The sequence below is a fragment of the Canis lupus genome, chromosome 26 (genome assembly GCF_003254725.2).
Source record: "Canis lupus dingo isolate Sandy chromosome 26, ASM325472v2, whole genome shotgun sequence".
Classification (NCBI taxonomy): domain Eukaryota; kingdom Metazoa; phylum Chordata; class Mammalia; order Carnivora; family Canidae; genus Canis; species Canis lupus.
The window spans coordinates 37,749,916-37,765,811 of record NC_064268.1 but is presented as its reverse complement, the minus strand read 5'-3'; the positions used below and the strand labels follow the sequence as shown (position 1 = coordinate 37,765,811).

The 15,896-nt window shown below is 42.7% G+C and overlaps 1 protein-coding gene across 2 annotated transcripts in view; it reads right to left on the bottom strand.

Moving 5' to 3' along the window:
* Nucleotides 1-3,881, bottom strand: part of LIPK (lipase family member K) — a 42,759-nt gene extending 38,878 nt beyond the window's left edge. Inside the window, exon 1 of one of the 2 annotated variants that reach the window (XM_025441464.3) lies at nt 3,697-3,881. The gene's annotated coding sequence lies outside the window, so the exon portion shown is untranslated. The remainder of the gene's footprint in view (nt 1-3,696) is intronic. The other variant, XM_035706156.2, reaches the window with a different exon arrangement.
* Nucleotides 3,882-15,896: the final 12,015 nt, after the last annotated feature.

Below are 15,896 nucleotides of genomic sequence, written 5' to 3'. Positions count from 1 at the left end.
TGCTAATAAAATTTGGTTTTAATGCCTCATAATCATTCATTAAACCTTTAATATATTTATGATCCTTTGACCAATTATATACTAATAAAAATTACAATGGCAAGTCACTAAAAAATTAAAAGAAAATGCAACTTTATGATTATAACTTGAAAATGACTTAAATTTCAATACATATCTACTGTTTTAGTTTCAGAGAAGGGTCAATTGATCAATAAAAGACTCTTCAAGCATACAAATACATTAAGATATGTATATATTTATGGAAATACATAAAACACCTGTAGAAAAATAAGTGCAATGGGAATATGAATTCAAGGAATAAACAAACAATATAATTTTTTAATCCATTGCATAAGAGATTTTTTTTTTCCAGTGGATGATCTTAGGTTTCAAATCAAATCACTATTCTATTGGACATTTTTAAAAATTGTGTAATAATTTTAATTTAAGCTATCAATATTTACAATATGTCTTAAGGTGCATCCTTACAACTATTCAAAATTATAAAAATTTTGTATGTCAGCCTAAAAATGTGTGCAGTTATGGAGTTTTGCACAATTTGTCTGGGGGGATAGAGGCAGAAACTATTTTTAAGCAACTTACAGACACATTTAAAAAATATATATTTAAAATACCTCAAGGAAATAAACTAAAATGTATAATCTTCCAAAAGACTGGGAGGTTTACTCCAAAATGATAATGATTATATTTGGATTCTAGGGATAAAAACTTCTCTTTTTGCTTTTATTGGTTATACATTTTCTTCAATAACTTTATTAGGTTGAATTACTCTTATAATAAGAATATACTTAAGACATTTAGAAATAATTAGGTATAAATTTAAACCCGATGACCTCTGAGTAAATGCCCTAATGATATGGAAACAAAGGCAGAAGAGAAGTTATTAAACTTCCTCACCACTTAGAGCCCATTGACAAGTGCTTGAAACAGGCAGAGGGACCTTCCTCTAGGGACTCAACTGCCTGGATGTTGATATTTTACTAAGCGCAGGAGGCAATCTCAGCCCGACCCCCAGGAGCCTGTAGGTTTACTTTAATATATAAAAATTATTTTGGAGGGACGCCTGGGTGGCTCAGCGGTTGAGCGGCTGCCTTTGGCCCAGGGCGTGACCCTGGAGTCCCGGGATCGAGTTCCGAGTCGGGCTCCCCGCATGGAGCAGCCTGCTTCTCCCTCTGCCTGTGTCTCTGCCTCTCTCTGCGTCTCTCAGGAATAATAAATAAATAAATAAATAAATAAATAATCCTTTGGAAACTTCCCTTATCTCTATGCCCCAAGATATATGTTGGCAATCATCTCCCAAGTGTATGACCCACCGATATAGATCCAAAGGGTCTCACTGAGTGAGGGGCAGGCAGGGCGGGGTAGGGAGAGACAGGTAGGGGGCTACATGGCCAGGCTCACAGAAATACTGAGGCATAACAAAACCAGATCACCCTGCCCTGGGCATCGGCGGGGGGCTGGGGTGTGCCCCTTTATGGCAGGCACATTGTGACCAGGCCCCAAAGAAGAAGGAAGCCATTAAAGACGTTCTCGCCAGTCCTCGCTCAAACCAACACATCACAAGACTGATAAGGTCACAGGCTCCCTGGTCAGTTCTCAGTCAAAGACTGTGGGTGGGGGCCGACGTGGGCCACCCTGTCGGGACCCCGCTGTCCTCCTGAGAGCTCTCTCTGTGTCTTTGCTTAAGAAAACCCAACCACTTCGCTCGCTCTCCGTTGTCACAGAGATTCGTTCTTCGACTCTGTGAGACAAGAACCTCCCTGTCCTGCTTCTAGAAGTCTTCTTCTGGGGCAAAGTTCACAAGGTTTAGTATTTCTAGTTTGTAGTAACCGTATCCGCAGCCCCTTACCCCCCGCCCCCGTTCTAGTTTACTACAGGAGTCTGGGCAGTGATGCCAATGCCTGTGTCCCCCAGAAGACTTGTCCGTCAAGGAAGACATTCTGGTGTTCGCCATGTTTCCCCTTCTATCTGACATAATCCCTCCCAAACCAGTTGGGGTGTTCACGAAAATTTAAATCGTCTCATCATCTTTCCCTCCGCATCCTTCACGAAGCTCTGACATTCTTATCTCTTCCTGAAGAGGTGTGACTCACAAGGTGACACACCCTGGGTAGCCAGGCGAGTCAGAATCTGGATCTAACGCGGTTCTCTGTTTTCTGAATTCCTCCACCCACAGGGTGAAAGAAGGAATCAGGGAAGAGTGAGGACACTGTCATCAACAAGTGAATGGGAGGAAATCATTACACCACCGGACGCCCAGGCCCACAAATCCGGGATTCTTTGCGTCAAGGGCAGAAGGACTCTCGCAGCTTTGACAGGACCTGCAGGGGGTGCGGGGTGGGGGAGCTGAGAGGCCAAGAGTGGGCGCCAAGCCCCGGGAACCCCCACAAAAAAGACTTGCAGGCTGCAAGGGGAATGCAATGGTCAAGGGAGAAAAGGAAAAGCAGCCAACACTAGAGGGCATCGTATTTTCACGGCTCTTCTACGACATTGAGGACTAGGCCCTTGAACTCTGGAAGGCTGTTGCTTCAAAATTAAAAAAAAGAAAAAGAAAAAAAAGTAAGACAGACAGCAAAGGAGAAGTCGTAAGGAGATCTGGATTCCTCAGTTTCTTTTACGGAGTCAAAGGGACACGGAAGAGGTCGGCGAAGACGGTTCGAGCTAGTTGAGCTAAAGCGACTCCTTGGGCACCACAGTCCCAGCCCCACACTTAGTTCTGTGCAGTATCAGAATTCTGGTCTGAAGCGTTACGTGGGCTCAAGTGACTCTGTATTTGAGCAGCTATCTTTTCCCAAACATGAAAGTCTTATAACAACTTCCTTATTTCTGAAACCAGAAAATAATAGATACGTCTATTGTACGAGCGAGCAAATAAACGCGTGGCTTTGGCAGGTAGACCAAGAGGACGGCCACTTTTGCCCTCAATGCCTGCGGGACCTGAGTCCCCGAGGCCGACCCACGCTCACCGCCCTGGCGTCCTCGCAGGCCTGCAATTGTGAGGGCAGGGGGCGCGCCGTAGTCTTATATCAGCATCAGTAGGAACCACCTTTTCACTCCCCACCCAGTGAGACTATTCATTAAAAAGCAGCAGGAAAGGAGAACGACATGTCCCCACGAACTATCGGAAGATGCTCATAATTCCCATAAGCAGGAATGTCGCTTAGTACGGCGATGCCAGCCAATCACTTGGCCCCACACTCCCCCGCAGATGACCCTGCTCGTGAGAAGGAATAATCGCGTGTAAGGCCATTGGAATGGGACAATAAAAGGCTTTTTGAATATTCCGAAGGGTTTTTAAGACATCACCCGGACAGTATTTCCCAAAGCCCTAGACGGACAGTCCAAGAGGATGATCTCGTACATCCCCAGGATCTGCCACTGGCCTTTCCCAGGTGTGCACTTACACACCTCCTGTGAGGACACTCAGGCTGGGTCTGCTTCCTAAAGGCTGCAGCTTTCAGAACCTCGCTCTCACCTTCTCTGAGGAAAACTGCACCAGAGCTGCTCGGTGGCCACATGAGTCTCTCGCTGTCTTTGGCTCCACGAGGTAGCACCAACGACGGCGAGACCCTTACCAACACGTGAAGTTCCTGCACCTCCAAATGTTTCCCATGTCTCATTGAAATGCCAGGACGCGGGCCCTGCAAGTAGATCCCTGGCCCTGCAGGTCATTACCTGGTCCCCGAAGTGTCTGGCTGCGCCGCGGGCTGTGGGGTGTGTGTGCATCTGCCGTCTTCAAGCCCTGGGAGCTTCCAATTGATTCCAGCTCCGTCCGGAAGCAGTTGCCAGGAGAACACGTTCTGCTCCAGACAGCCCGGGAGATGTTGCAACCAGAAACTTCTCAATGCGAGGCAGATTAGTCATGGCTTCAAATATGACGCATGCCGCCCAGGCAGCCTTGCCAGGTGAGTTCCTAGCCAGGGATGAAAAAAGAAGTATTAACGGACTAAAACCTTGTGCCTGCCAAGCCGGTCCCAGGGTTCTGTGCCTCAAGGGTCAGATGCATTGGAAGCTTCTCGGCAGAACACACAACTGTCCATCCAGGAGAGTTCCACCCAACGATGGATGCCATGACCCGGTCCTACCGGCATCTGCATAAAAGGCCTCACTCCCCCTGTACCATCAGTTGCGACGCCTGTAAGGTCATCCAGGTCCCCATTCGAGGTCCTGCTTTGGCTTTCCTAAACTTCCCCTACCTTCTTATGGACGTTGAGTAGCAGGACAGGCGGGAAACAGAAAGTGTCTCCAATTCTTTCAACGGCGGCCTAGAAACACAGTGTCTCCTCCAAGATGTCCAGCCGGCGAAAGCAGAAGAGGGACTTGAGCTCCGCAGTGTCTTACCTGAGGCAGAGGCAGCTCCTGTGCCTGCCCTGGGAGGGTCCTGGTGGCACCCAACCTGCAGGGCACCGTACACCTGCTCGGAGTCCTGCTTTCTGTTTTCACAATTATGGGGGTGCAGGTCTGATGGGACACCATTAAACCAAGCAAACATCTAAAACGATGCAAAAACACTACGCTTTGAAACGCTTACAAGTCACCTGAGGGGAGGAGGACTATTCCCGAAACAGCCCCTGAATGGCCACCGTTGCTTCTGGCCTGTCTGAGGCCACAGAGTGCGGATATGGGTCAGACACACTGATGGGAGAAGCTGGGTGGCTCAGGGGTTAAGTAGCCCGCTCTCGGGTTAGGCTCAGGTTGTGATCTCAGGGTCGTGGGATCGAGCCCCACGTTGGGCTCTGCACTCAATGAGGAGTCTGCTTGAAGATCCTCTCCCTCCCTCTGTCCTTCCCTCCAACCCGTGCTGGCATTTTCTGTATCTCTCTCTCTCTCTCTCAAATAAATAAATAGATAGATAGATAAATAAATAAATAAACAAACATTTAGAGAAAACACAAACAACAACAGAACTTGCATGTTGGCAGTCAGGACTTAGTGGCATGAAGCTGATTTCAATACTGCCCAGTTCTCTTCGGATCGTGTCGGTTAGTAATTAGACTGGACTCGATTCAAAATCGCAGCTGGCAGTGGCTTTGCTTCTATTACTATACTAGTTTCGACAGTTAATTAAAATGGTTGTAGATGATTTGCTTTATTAGAAAAGTCTTACATCTCTGTGCTTTCAATAGGCAATTCCACTTACGCTGTAATACGTTCCACTGGCACATGCCATTTTGAGGCTTGAAAAGGAAAACAAGGCCCACTGGAAAGGTGGTCCATGTGCTGGCAATACAGAAACAACTGGAATCTAGTCTATGCTAGAAAATCAGATACTCTTAGGCAAAAAGAAGTGGAAAGGTGAAGTTTTCAAGCATTGCATAGTTGGTATTGAACCATCTTACCAAGTCTTCCGCAGGGTATCCTTCACCCAAAGGAAATCCAAATCACTGTTGTTTGGAAACTTACACTGAATGAGTTATTCATCCATGTAAGAGCCCTTTGTGGTTTTGTTTATTCTTCTTTAACTTTAACCTTTGTCTCTGATCCCCACTCCCACACATTTGACCTGCATTATACCCCAATCTGTCACTGTCACGTATCATTAAAAAGAATATAGTAAACAACCTTGCCGTGTGGTATTTTGTAATAAATCTCATCCTGTTTCCTACTTTACACTATTCTTATGAACAGGGCTCACTGCAGATTACGTGAGAGCCAGTGCAAGATGACAGTACAGGACCCCACGCTTAAAAATGATGAAGAATTTCAAGATACACGCAGCAGAGTAGTGAACAGTATGAGAACCTTCCGAACACAGGGTCCCGCGCTTTGCGTATGTGACATACCCATGGAGTCAGCTCTGCTTGTGAGAACACAGCACGTTCCAGTCTATATGTGGTTTCTTTTTCATTATTGTCCCACAGAATTCCACAATATTTGCTTTTTAAGTATCCAGTCTCCCCCAAGTCTGACACATGACTTTATTTCCTCAGCATTCCCAGTGTTGAGAACATCAGCATTTACAACTCCCCGTTATCAAATGTGGGAGAATTTCTTTGAGATATATTTCTAGAAATAAGATCTTTCATAGGTCATAAGTCATACAGTTGCTCAGTTTTACTATATCCTGCCAGATTGTTCTACAATAAGCTATGTACGCCCATCAACAGTGCTGAAAGTCCATTTCTCTACCTATTTTGCTGATTGTGCTGTTGTAAATATCTCTGCCAACATGTTCTCTATTCCTTTGATCTATGACTAGACTTGGTGAACAGAAATCCAACTCTGCTTACATATTTACTTTTACACTAATATTTGTGCTTTGGGGATCTTCTTTAAATGTATTTCCCAACCCCTAGATCATAAAATAACAGGGCAAAAGTGCTTTCTCTTTGCAGAGGGGGTGAGGCCCATCCTGCTCTTTTGCTTCTCTTTCCTGCCTTATGCTGGAGGGGTAGGTGTTCATCCAGGAACACTTCCTTCCTCTTTTGTCATGATTTCTAAAAGCACCAGGGAGGGAAAGAAGAGAGTATTCCCTGCTGGACTTATGCTATAGGCTCATATGGTAGTAAGTGTGTTTATTTAGTGACTGTGTTCCAGGCGTTAGGAAGGTCTTAAAGGGAATGTGACATTCAAAGTGGCCTAGAGCTGGGTCCCCATTCTGAACACATTTTAAAATCTGTGCCTTGAGAGGGTTTTTAGGGCAATGAAAATACTCTGTATTAGGCTCTACTGGTAATAGACTGGATACATATCATACATTTGTTTAAACTGCTAGAATTTACAACTCCCAACACCAAGAGTAAATCCTAATATAAACCGTAGGCTTGTGGTGATGATGATGTCTCAAAGTAGGTTCATCAGTTGTAACAAATGGACCACTCTAGTGAGGGAATAATGATGATGGGAGGCTGTGCACATTTAGAGACCAGTGATAAATGAAAAATCTCTGTACCCTCCTCTCAATTTTGCTGTGAACCTAAAATTGCTCTAAAAACATTGTCTTTAAAAACATCTGTGATTTTATGTCTGATCCAGGAATCTGGCATTGTTTCCTCAATGAGATTATATGCCGGGGATCCTGGGTGGCTCAGCGGTTTAGCACCTGCCATTGGCTCAGGGCGTCATCCTGGAGACCCGAGATCGAGTCCCATGTTGGGCTCCCTGCATGGAGCCTGCTTCTCCCTCTGCCTGTGCCTCTCTCTCTCTCTCTCTCTCTCTCTCTGTGTGTCTTTCATGAATAAATAAAGTCTTCAAAAAAAGAGAGAGATTATATGCCTTGGTGTTTGCATAATGTTGTATTGATTATATGCCTGGGGTTTGCATTGTTATGGATTGGTAGGGATCTAGGCCTTCTGTAAGATTCAAGATTTCTATTTTAGGGTATGTAATCCTCCAAAGTTGTGCACTGAATACCTTTTGTATGTGCCTATGTGTATATGCACCTAGTATCTTGTTGGCTGGAGCATATTGGAGATTATGACTCACAGGGAAACAAGACTCATGGACAAAACAAACATCAAAACTCATTCCTTCTTATAATTATTGTAGTAACTCATTAAGGCATGTGGATTTTCCTAGGGAGGGGTATTAAATTTGAAAAGACTGAAGATCATACAGGATTTTGTTGAATCTAAGATGTCCTCATTTGTAAAGTGTACCTCTCATTATATTATAGACTCCTAGGAAAGAAACACAACATCAGCCATACTTGTAAGACATCGGTTATGAGATGCATTCTGAGTACAGAGGTATGAAAATGTAAAAAAAAAAAAAAAAAAAAAAAAGTGTTTCAAAATCAATGAAGTATAGTTTATTATAATACAGCCACATTGAGTTAAATCACAAAGTTTAAGTCACAAGATCTTTGTAATAATTTGCTTCATGATTCAGATATATCTATGGGTTAAAAAACTTGCATGCTTGTATATACCATGAAGTGAAATCATCTAGGATTCTGCAAGCCCCAAAGATCTCCTTTTTAAATTTTGAAGGGGCCTTAAAAGACCATAATTACTGGGGAAAGGGTCCTGAGACAGGTCCACAGTTAAACCACATTCAATGGATAAAGGTTGAAAGCTTTTCCTCTAAGATCACAAAAAAGACAAGGATGCCTATTTTCACCACTTCTATTCAACATAGTACTGGAAGTCCTAACCAGAGCAATCAGACAAGAAAAAGACATAAAAGTCGTTGGAATAGAAAAGGAAGAAGTATAGTTGTCTATATTTGCATATGATGTGTTTTTACTATAGAAAATCTTAAAGACTCAATCAAAAAACTGTTAGAGTTAATCAAATTCAGTAAAGTTGCAAGATACAAAATTAACATACAAAAATCAATAGCATTTCTTTTCATTATCAACAGATTATCTGAAAAACAAATAAATAAAAATAAAATCAATGCCCTTTACAATGACATCAAAAACAATAAAATACTTAGGAATCAACCTAACCAAGTAGGTAAAAGATCTCTATTTTGAAAATTATAAGACAATGATAAAGAAATCAAAGAAGACACAAATAAATGGAAAAGTATCCCATGTTCATGGATTGGAAGAAATAATCTTGTTAAAATGTCAGTATTGGCAATAGCTATATGTAGATTCAATGCAATCCCTAACAAGATTCCAATGACTTTTTGGGAGGGGGAAGCAGAAAAAAATAATCTTAAAACTTATATGAGTTTATATGAAACTGCAAAAGACCCCACATTGCCAAAGCAATCCTAAGAAGGGAAGATAAAGCAGGAGGCATTCTCTATTTCAAACTCTACTATAAAGCTATAGTAATCAAAACACTATGGCACAGGATAGAAACAGAGGATAGAACAGAATCAAGAGCCCAGAAATAAACCCAAGTATATATAGTAAACTAATATTTGACAAAGGGGTCAAGAATTCTCAATGGAGACAACACAATTTCTTCAATAAATAGTGCTGGGAAAATTGGATACTTACATCTAAAAGAATGAAACTAGACCTCTATCTTACACATTCACAAAAATTAAGTCAAAATAGATTAAAGGCTTAAATGTAATATCTGAAATCATAAAACTCCTAAAAGAAAATATAGGAAAAAGTTCCTTGATATGGGTCTTGGCAATGATTTTTTTGATACGACATGTAAAGAACAAGCAACAAAACCAAAAATAAACAAGTGGACTACATCAGACTAAAAAACTTCTGCACAGTAAAAAAACAAAAACAGAAACAAAACTATCAAAGAAGTGAAAAGACAACCTATGGAATGGGAAAAATATTTGCAAACTATATATCTGATAACTATATATCTGATAAGCCAACTGGCCTTTTATTTTTTTATTTTTATTTTTTTAATAAACTTATTTTTTATTGGTGTTCAATTTACCAACATACAGAATAACACCCAGTGCTCATCCCGTCAAGTGCCCCCCTCAGTGCCCGTCACCCATTCACCCCCACCCGCCGCCCTCCTCCCCTTCCATCACCCCTAGTTCGTTTCCCAGAGTTAGGAGTCTTTATGTTCTGTCTCCCTTTCTGATATTTCCCACTAATTTCTTCTCCCTTCCCTTCTATTCCCTTTCACTATTATTTATATTCCCCAAATGAATGAGAACATACAATGTTTGTGCTTCTCCGATTGACTTACTTCACTCAGCATAATACCCTCCAGTTCCATCCACGTCGAAGCAAATGGTGGGTATTTGTCATTTCTAACGGCTGAGTAATGTTCCATTGTATACATAGACCACATCTTCTTTATCCATCATCTTTCGATGGACACCGAGGCTCCTTCCACAGTTTGGCTATTGTGGACATTGCTGCTATAAACATCAGGGTGCACGGGTCCCGGCGTTTCATTGCATCTGAATCTTTGGGGTCAATCCCCAACAGTGCAATTGCTGGGTCGTAGGGCAGGTCTATTTTTAACTCTTTGAGGAACCTCCACACAGTTTTCCAGAGTGGCTGCCCCATTTCACATTCCCACCAACAGTGCAAGAGGGTTCCCTTTTCTCTGCATCCTCTCCAACATTTGTGGTTTCCTGCCTTGTTAATTTTCCCCATTCTCACTGGTGTGAGGTGGTATCTCATTGTGGTTTTGATTTGTATTTCCCTGATGGCAAGTGATGCAGAGCATTTTCTCATATGCATGTTGGCCGTGTCTGTGTCTTCCTCTGTGAGATTTCTGTTCCTGTCTTTTGCCCATTTCATGATTGGATTGTTTGTTTCTTTGGTGTTGAGTTTAAGCATTTGACAAAATACAGCATCCATTCCTGATCAAAACTCTTCAGAGTGTAGGGAGAGAGGGAACTTTCCTCAACATCTTAAAAGCCATCTACGAAAAGCCCACAGCAAATATCATTCTCAATGGGGCAGCACTGGGAGCCTTTCCCCTAAGATCAGGAACAAGACAGGGATGTCCACTCTCACCACTGCTATTCAACATAGTACTGGAAGTCCTAGCCTCAGCAATCAGACAACAAAAAGACATTAAAGGCATTCAAATTGGCAAAGAAGAAGTCAAACTCTCCCTCTTCGCCGATGACATGATACTCTACATAGAAAACCCAAAAGCCTCCACCCCAAGATTACAGCAATTTGGTAACGTGGCAGGATACAAAATCAATGCCCAGAAATCAATGGCATTTCTATACACTAACAATGAGACTGAAGAAAGAGAAATTGAGGAGGCAATCCCATTTACAATTGCACCCAAAAGCATAAGATACCTAGGAATAAACCTAACCAAAGAGGTAAAGGATCTATACCCTAAACACTATAGAACACTTCTGAAAGAAATTGAGGAAGACACAAAGAGATGGAAAAATATTCTATGCTCATGGATTGGCAGAATTAACATTGTGAAAATGTCAGTGTTACCCAGGGCAATCTACACATTTAATGCAATCCCTATCAAAATACCATGGACTTTCTTCAGAGAGTTAGAACAAATTATTTTAAGATTTGTGTGGAATCAGAAAAGATCCCGAATAGCCGGGGGAATATTGAAAAAGAAAACCAGAGCCAGGGGCATCACAATGCCGGATTTCAGGTTGTACTACAAAGCTGTGGTCATCAAGACAGACACATAGATCAATGGAACAGAATAGAGAACCCAGAAGTGGGCCCTGAACTTTATGGTCAACTAATATTCGATAAAGGATGAAAGACTATCCACTGGAAGAAAGACAGTCTCTTCAATAAATGGTGCTGGGAAAATTGGACATCCACATGCAGAAGAATGAAACTAGACCACTCTCTTTCACCATACACAAAGATAAACTCAACATGGATGAAAGATCTAAATGTGAGACAAAAGTCCATCAAAATCCTAGAGGAGAACACAGGCAACACCCTTTTTGAACTCAGCCACAGTAACTTCTTGCAAGATACATCCACGAAGGCAAAAGAAACAAAAGCAAAAATGAACTATTGGGACTTCATCAAGATAAGAAGCTTTTGCACAGCAAAGGATACAGTCAACAAAACTAAAAGACAAACTACAGAATGGGAGAAGATATTGGCAAATGGCGTATCAGATAAAGGGCTAGTTAACATATAAAATATAGAAAGAACTCATACAACTCAATAGCAAAACAAACAGCTGATCCTATTTAAAAATGGGCAAATGACCTGAACGGAATTTTTCCGAAGATTTATGAATGCTAAACATGTGCATGAAATGATGCTCAGCATCATTACTCATCAGGGAAATGCAAATCAAACCCACAATGAGGTTTCACCTCATACCTGTTAGAATATAACCAAAGGAAACAAAAAAACTAACTTGGAAAGATACCGGTCATAGCACAGTCATAGCAGCATTACTTACCACAGTTAAGACATAGAAACAGCCTAAAAGCCCATCAACAAATGGATGGATAAAGCTCTGATTTATATGGTGCCTATCAGATTCATATATAAAATACTATTCAACCATAAAGAAATGAGGAAATCTTGGCATTTACAACAACATGGGTGGACCTGGATGGGATTATGTTTAGTGAAATAAGTCGGATGGAGAAAGACAAATACTATGTGATCTCACCTTTTGTGGAATCTAGGGGGAAAATACAGGCTCATGGAGAAAGAGATCAGATTGTGGTTAGCAGAGGATGGGAGGTAGGGGCCGAGGGAATTGAGAGAAGGTGGTCGAATGGTAACTTCCACTTCCACGCAAATAAGCGGTAGGGATGTAACGTGCAGCGTGATGACTTAGTTACTGCTGCTGTACTACTCACAGGAAAGGTGTTAAGAGAACGAATCCAAGAGTTCGCATTACAAGGACAGACATTTGTTCCCTTTTTTCCCATTTCTTGTTATTGTATCTGTATGAGAGGATGGACATTACCTGGACTTACCATGACTTACTGTGACAATCATTTCACAATATACAAAAGCCAAACCTCTGTGTCGTACACCTGAGACTCATATGGTGACGACAGTCAATTATATCTCAATAATACTAGAAAAACAATTTTGAGAAATTGCTCTCACCCATCAGGTGTTGCAAGTGTCAGCTTCTTCCTTTTGATGTGTGCCATTAATGTCTTCCTCCTGTTCATTCCTCTAGCTTCCTTTTATGTGACTCAGTTTAAGTACTTAAAAGTACCAACAACTGGGTTTTCTGAAACAAATTCCTAGTGACTTCCTGATTTCAATTTTTTTTCCCTTAAGGAAAAAATAATTTTTAAGAGTTTGAAAAACAAAAGAATGAACACACATATTTAAAAGCTTGCTCAAAAAAAAAAAAAAAGCTAGCTCTCTGAGGAAAAATAATTGTATAAAATAAAGAGAGGAAAGGCAGTATACAAGATTCAGAGTAAGAAAGGGGATAGGATTCTTTGTGCAGAGAAAATCTGAGAACAAATTTAAGGGGATGTTCTTAGACATGGTGTTAATATTTTCCCAAGTGTATAAATTAGAACAATAGCCCTCAAAAAGGTTACTTAAATAACAAGAAAAGTTCCCTGGTCAAAAACGTTTAAGATCCCTGTATGTTGTACTCTTGGAGGCTCATCATGCACATTGCTTCATTGGTCCTGGAGGAAATGGAAAACTTTATAGTGAAATATAAATGATTAACATTGACTCTAGATGCAATAGAAAACCTAAATAGATCTTAGGAAAAGTTTAAAAGGTGGTAAAAGATCCCTTCGTGAAAAAGGCATCATGCTTAAAGGAGTTAGAGATCATAGTTCTATCAAATCACAAAAGAACAGACAATTCTGCTCTCTAAACTATTACAGAGCATCAAGGAGATCTTTCTAATGCATCTGATTAGAATAATCTTTATTAAGAAAAGAAATTTAAAAAAAATTAAAGGCAACTACAGACCATGATTACTTACAAATTGAGATACATTAATGTCAAATAAAAAAATAGCAAATATAATACACCAAGTAGGGTTCATTCTAGCTATGCAAAAGTACATAATACAACAAAAACTTTCAATGTGAAAATGCATCTTAAATGCCAAGACTTTGGAACACAATAAAGCCTTGTTTAAGATGTGTGGACAAAGAATTGCTCCCCAATGGCATCAGAGTAATTGACTAAATATCTGGAACACAATGAAGCTGAATACTTGCATCATTTCAAATACCATAAGAAATTCCATGTAAATTAAATTTTAGATGTAAAATAAAATTTAAGAATTTAGATGTAAGATATAATAATTAAAATCAGAAGGAAGTGTAGGTAAATATTTTTATAATATTTGAGTGAGCAAGGGCTTTCTAAATATGATACCAAAGGCAGAAATTATGACAATAAATCATTCATTAAGCCATGTAAAATCTTAGTAGGTCTGCATTCCTACATGTGGCATAAAGAATCTTCAAAAGCAATGAATTTGGAAAAATATTTACAACTTATATAATGGTCAGAGTTAATAATCTTTATAAGGAGTACTTAGGAGGCAGCAAATGAAGTCAATTTGACAAAGTGGGAAAAGTTCAGATATAAAAAATCTCACATAGGTTAAATATAAAATACAGACCATTTGTATGAATGAAGGTTCAAATTTGCTGTTAATGACGCGGCAAAATCACACATGAAGAAATCACCAGTATTGGGGCAACTCCTGGGGGGCTCAGCGGTTGAGCATCTGCCTTTGATTCAGGGCGTGACCCCGGGGTCCCGGGATCGAGTCCCGCATCGGGCTCCCTGCATGGAGCCTGCTTCTCCCTCTGCCTGGGTCTCTCTGCCTCTGTGTCTCTCATGAGTAAATAAATAAAATCGTTTTTTTTTTTTTTTTAAGACTGCTTAAAAAAAAAGAAAGAAAGAAATCACCAGTATCAAGCATAATGCTCACAGGGTGTCAGAGGCCAAGGCAGAGCAGACGGGTGAGCTCTGGGCACAGCGAGGCTGAGGATTCCCAGCAGGTGCACGCACTACATGGGCAGCACCCCCCGGAGGGCACGTGGGCAGCGTGGGCCCCAGCTGAGGCCTAGGTGACCCGGCATCCTGGTCCTTCCAGCCGCGACTCGGACACGTGGGGTGTAAGTGGGCCAACCCCGCTCATGGTTCTTACCGCCTTTATGAACCTGCCACCTGCTGTAATTATTCCCGCCTGGTGCCAGGTCAGGAAACCCCCACAACTGTTCCAAAAAGTATCACACTCCAATCTTGATTTAAGATGAAAGTTTCTGTCCCTTCCCCACTTGGGCCCGTGTCCAACCAGCTGAGACCAAGAGCCTGCGAGAGGAGAGGGAGCATGCTGGGGGCACCCAGGGGCTCAGTGGGTGAGGCGTCTGCCTTGGGCTCGGGGCCCCAGAATTGGGCCCCAAGTCGCCCTTCAGGCCCAGCTGGGGGGCAGGCGGGTGCACCCCGTCCCCGGGGTGGACAAGGGCTGGTAGTAATGCACAGCATCACATGGACCCCTTTCTCCACAAGTCCGCCCCCAGAATCCACAATCTCTGACCTCTAGAGCCGTGGGGGTGCACTGGAGGCAGGCGGCAGGAGGGAATGGCTGGGTAGGTCTGGCCCCGGGCCCCCCCTCCCCCCCCGCCGTGTGCTTGGGCCTGGCCCCTGCTTGCCCCCTCCTGGCAGCTGCCCCGGAGCCCCGGGAGACTGCAGACTCCTGCTGCACCCCAGAAGACCTCTACAGCCACTTGGGGGGTTCCTGTGGTCACGCGGGAGATGACTCACTCCCGGCTGCGGCGTCAGTCTTGGAAAGCAAGTTGCTGGCCGGCGGCCAGAGAGCAGGCTCCAAGCTGCTGGCAGGACAGGCGCTCGGGAAGTCCCTTCCCCGCCTCGGCGCAGCTCTAGCTGAAAGGAGTGAGCTGAAGCTATCAACAAAGAGCCTTCATCATGTTTCCAGAAAAATCTCAAGGAAAAGCACTGCAGGCACCAGTGGCAGGTGTTGGATCAGGCTCTGGAGGGAAGCGTGGACGAGTCCCACCTGCTAGCGTGGACGTTGGGGGTCGTTCTCCCAGAAGAAGGGGGCACCAGAGTCGCTCTAGATGAGCAGGATCATTTCCTGTTCGGAGCTGGTGACACTCTTGCAAAGCACGTGGACCAACGACGGCAGCCCACGAAGTGGCCTCTTCCACCGGATTCTGAAATCTTTCATCGTGTAAAAGTTCCCATGTCTCTGTTTTGTAACAAGCTAATGACATCCGAAAAACAAACAAAAAAAATCCAACCAACCAACCAAACAAACAAACAAAAAAACCACCCCTGCCACCTGCCAATCTACAGCGGTGTCTCCTTGTCCCCTGTGTAGGGGACCCGTTCGCAAAATAAGAGTCAAATGATTTCTCCGACCTTTAGTGCAGGTCCCACCTGGGACTCTGGCCCTTTGTTCTGGAGTATGGTTCCCATTACTTAGGTCTCGATAGAAATTTCTTTTTTTTTTTTTTTTTTAAGATTTTATATATTTATTCATGAGACACAGAGAGAGAGGCAGAGACACAGGCAGAGGGAGAAGCAGGCTCCCCGCGGGGACCCCGAT